The sequence below is a fragment of the Quercus lobata genome, chromosome 3, assembly GCF_001633185.2.
Source record: "Quercus lobata isolate SW786 chromosome 3, ValleyOak3.0 Primary Assembly, whole genome shotgun sequence".
Classification (NCBI taxonomy): Eukaryota; Viridiplantae; Streptophyta; class Magnoliopsida; order Fagales; family Fagaceae; genus Quercus; species Quercus lobata.
Window position 1 is genome coordinate 50,147,751 of NC_044906.1, and position 5,382 is coordinate 50,153,132.

The window sequence follows — 5,382 nt, forward strand, 5'->3', positions numbered from 1 at the left end:
TCTACTCAAAAGTTATGGTAAATTTTAAAAGAGGGTGTGGCAAGTTATACTACATACAATACACAAAGTATCATGCAAAATGTTAATTGCACTGTAAACTGTATTATTCTTAAATTGAGGGTGTAAGAACGCAGTTTGAGTCCCTAGCTCAAAGGATAAATGAACTTAAGCCCAAAAAGCCCAATATAATGAATTTGTAGAGAGTGGGTTAGAAAACTGGGCTTTATTAAATCAGACAACAAGTAAAGTAGACTCAGATGACAAGAAAATGAAGATAGACTGGTTTATTCTAAATAAAATTGTCATTGGCACAGTCCGAGGAGATCAGTTCTTATATATTTCTCTCAAGTTTGATTACAAGTTTAATTTTTGATTGCTACAGTGTTTTTCTCTTAATTTATCGATCATTTTTTCTCATTACCTTCTTCCTATTTTATACTATCTCCCTTCCTTCATGTCTGCCTTCCACGTGTAGATTAGAGTGTTGGTGTTGATCTCTGTCACATCAGCACTTTCCTGAAATTTCTAGAGATTAGCTGTAAGGTTGAAAATTACTGTTCAAGTATCACTTCCTCGTTAATGCGGTCAGAGAGTTAGCAGTAGAGTATTCAATGCGGTGGTAGCAGCTTTCCCTTGAGATATTTCATGGCTTCCCTCTGTCCTGTTTCTTTTGGATACTTATCCTCATCAGTGGAATCGTTTGGAACGTTGCTCTTGGTGTCAAACCGCACCTTTTGACCTTGGCTTTGCTCAGCTGAGGAAGTATTCCTCCTTGGACCGCCTTCTTGGATGATCATGATTAGACTTCATCTCTTACTCAACAAAACAGATTTTTAGGAAGGTGTTTATCCGCCCTCGGACTACTTATGTCCTCGGATTGGGCCCCCGGCCCAATATATACATAGATATGTACTCTTGGGCCTATCATCCTTACAAAGGGTTTTACATGGAATTGCTAATTATTTAATTAAAGAGAAAAAAAAAACCTAAATTGTGATTTATTTACTTATCTACTTATCAAAGTATGTTAATTTTGTTATTCAGGTTTAGTGAATAGCTTAATATTATCCTTTCTATTATTTTACTTTTAGAAATAAAATGATTTTTGTGAATTCATTTCAAATCAAGTGATTTTAATTGATACTGAACTTTGACACATTAATATGAGACTTTGCAAGTGACTTTTTTAGAGTAGTTTAATGTGATGACATTCGACTTGAAAATACATCATTAAATTCTAAAATCAAAGGTTTTTAAATTAGGCCCTCAATATTTTGCTTGGTCGGCCCTCAATATTTTGCTTGGTCAATTGAGGCGAGCACCACTACCGTTCTTAGAATATTTTTCATTCTTAGAATTTTTTTTTTCAAAGTAATTAAGGATAAGAAGATGAGTAGATCAACGCCTTACAACTATAAAACTCAAGTCCACTCTTAAGGCTAACTGATTAATCCCAACCATTGAGAGGGGTGGCCTGGTGGTTTAGGTGTGCGATTGCTGCTATGAGGTCCTTAGTTCGAGCCTGGGTAGGTGCCTGGGGAGGAATGTGGGAATCCTCTTGCAGCTAGCTCTTGGCTGCCATTAGCTGCCAGCTCTCTCATGGTGTTAGGGTGAGGTCTGTAATCACCCCGAATCACAGTAGTTATGGCTCAATCCAACATTTATTTACGAGAGGTGCCCCTATAGTCACGCTCAGGGGGGTGAGTCATAATGGTTACTCCCGCCCCCCTCTTTCGTTCATTAAAAAAAAAAAAACTGATTCATCCCAAAAAAAAGTCTACTCCTAAGGTAGCTTAGGTATTATTTATCAAACCAAAATCTAATTTCTTCTTGAGCAAAAAGATTCTTTTAGGTACCGTCCTACTATTCATGTGAGGAAAACTAACTAAAACTATTCTAATATTAGCTATAGCAGCACGTCATAATATAATATAAAAAAAAACTAATCATCACAAGAAAATATAGCTTAAAAATAATGAAAATAAGGAGTTTGGATGATGTGTTTGAAAAAGAAAAGAAAACCAGTTTGGATGATGTACGCACGTATAAAGCAAAAAAAAGAAAAAGAAGTCTATGTAGGCATCAACAAAAGCTACACATGCCACAATCAAAGTTTTATATGCATATCCTATAAAAAAAAGTATTATATGCATAAGATTTGAAAAAAAGAAGTTATGTAGGCACCATATCATATCAACATGTGTACCTATCCATCACCCATAAAAAATAAAAAATAAAAACGTGTACTCATCCTATTAAAAAAAAAAAAAAAAAAGTGTACCGATGAGTTCAAATTTTACAGAAACATAAGAAAACTGGAATTTATCAATGATCAATTACAAACCATTCTCTTAACCGAAGCATGCATCAGATAGTTAAATTAAGTACTTTTAAATTTTTTAATGAACAAAGATCATGGTCAAAACCAACAGAAATCAAGGATCAACAAATTGAAAAGGTTACTACACATAACCACACATAGTTAATTGAACCTGGACATGAAAATGTGAGAAGTGCGAAAAACAATGGATATCAAATCCTAATTGTGAATTTCAAGGTGGAGATTCAAGTGTGGAAATCATCCCATATTTAGAATTAAAAGTGCTTACATTGGAGTCCTCACTTAATTTTAATTTACAATTTTTTTAGGAGATAATTTACAAAGTTAAAATTAAGAAAACCTAAAAAAATTGTATTGACTAAAGAAAGATATTACGTCATGTAACCTTATAATTAACATGCTGTGTGAATGGATAAGGTCATGTTAATTGTTTCTCAAGTTAGATTTATAATTATAATGTGGGTCATGTTAACAATTACTTTTAAGGTAATTATTAATAAACTATATTAGAAAAGTTTTAATATCAATTTTATAGAAAATATAAAAAATTGTCAACATAATTAATTGTTTTATCATTTTTTCATTAAATATTTCTAAAAATAGTACATAAACCAATGTCCTTAGGACATGCTTTAACATTTTTTTTATAATATTTATCCTCCTAGACCGATAGTTTTATATAAATTCATCATTTATTTTAATTAACGGAAAAATAAGAAAACTAGAACAATAAAAATGAAATACATCACTCTATTAATTAAAATATCAAATTTACATCTCGTTGGAATATGAAAAAAGAAAATTACATTTCCTTGTTCCAAGATACAATTTAAAGAGTAATTACACGACTTTGAGTAATTACATAAAATGGGATCAGTTCATGATAGGCTTGTTTCAGAGATTATACATAGATTCACGGTTGGCTTTTTCAAAAACGGGTTTGAATGTTCTTCAGGATTGGGTTCATGGGCACCACTTCCTCCCATCAAACGTTCTCTTCAACGTTTTTTTTTTTTTTTTTTTTGAATAACTCTTCCTTCAAAGGTTCTCTTCAACATTACTCAATTTCTTAATGGGTATGAGATATGACGGGATAGGTAGTATTAGAGAATTTATCATGAAGATGGACCCCATCCCCTCTGCAGAAATGAATTAAAGGGTAGCTTTGGTGAATGTTCTGGGGTTATAACCAAGAGAAAAAAAAAAAAAAAAAAAAAAAAACCCACTCGGGGTGTAGTTTGATGGTAGGAGTCCTTGTTCTGTACCTAGAGAAGAGCGGTTCGAGTGATAACCCCAGAAAGGCCCGTATGGTACACGTGGTATTATTTATTGCCGTCACATGGCATGGGGTCGATAAGTCCACACCAAAGACCCCTTTTTTATTCAGCAAAAAAAGGAAAAAGAAAAAGAAAAAAAGGAACTACCAAGACCTGAAAAAAAGGGGGAAAACTTAAATGATAGTTTAAGGAAATTAGTTTAGGAAATATTTTTAAAAAATTTATGTAATTTTTTTTTGATGGTTTATTTATTTATATTTTTCATGAAATTGATGTCATAACTTTTCTAAATTTTTTTATTAATAATTGCCTTGTTAACATAACCACAATATATATATATATATATATATATATATGTATATATATTTATATATGCTAATGGATGCTTTTAAGGCAATGGTTAATAATTTATTTAAAGAAACTAGTTCCTTCCATATCTATAATATGGAGTGATGATAGCTGTTTGGGGTCATTGTGTGGCTGTGACATACATTGTGTTTCAATATGTTAGCAGCTAGACTTGATTTCTTTAGGGTAGTCAAGTTCGGTACTCACGCTAATTGATTGCCCACTGGTAGCTACTCTTGTATTTTTACCTATGCAAAAAAAAAAAAAAAAAGATAATATAAAGAGTGATGGAAATAACAAATTAATGAGAAAAATAGTTTTTTCACGTGTAAATAATTTAGGCTATGAAGCATATATAAATGAGAGGAAATATGTTAGGCTAAGAGGCATATGAAATTAAGGTTAAAAAATACATTTAGTCAATACCTCTTTTTTTTTTTTTTTAATTTATTATTATTTATAGAAACATTTAGCCAATACCTAAGTAAGCATATTCAACAGAATATCCAAGTTAATGAATGTAAATTTAGCGAATCACATGAAACTATTTAGTAACAAATGAGGAGAGTAAAATGGAAAGTCAAGTAAAACTTATTATAGTTATATGTGTTGGAGAAGATAAGGAGTAACCAATCTTTCTCTCTTTGCCAAAACAAGTGCATAGCATATGCAATAGATTAGGCTTAAGGATTTACGCTAGCAAGTGTGAATGCTAGCAACCATACTTGGGCCTTTATCCTCTATCATAATAATGATGTAAAAGAGGAAGAAAATACAAAATAAGATAATAGACACCAAATTGCTCATTGTGAGATATTAAGTGAAATAAAGGATAATACTATGGCCAACTTATAAAACTTAAATAAATCATGATAGCTTTAGAATAAATAATACAGAGTATTTAAGATTCGTGGGAAGGAGAAAAGGGTAATCTCCACTTAGTGCACTCAGAAACTCATGGAAATGATACTCCAAAAAGAGAAAAAGAAAAAGAAAAAAGAAACTCATGGAAATGTTTAAAAAGCTTAGTTTTAAATGTATGATGATATCATAAATCTTAATGTAAAAGTATTTTTTATATCTCCCTAAAAAGTCTGTTGAATGAGAGGAGAATCAATTGTATTTGCTGGATATTGATGTCTACTTGCTTTGAGCAATGAACACTGAAACTAAGGGTGGCTGTTTCTTATTTTCATTAAGTCTCTCAAGTAATCTGCTGGCCAAAGGCCACAAAAATTGTTTTCCTAAGAGGGCATTGGTACTGCTGGCCAAAGGCCACAAAAATTGTTTTCCTAAGAGGGCATTGGTCTTCCTAACTTGTTGAATTTAAGGATTTAGGAGGCAAAATTAGTGTCGGAAGTAGGTGTTAGTTTAATAGGTTTTAAGCTTTTCCATGAGCTATTGAGTTTTGCACAA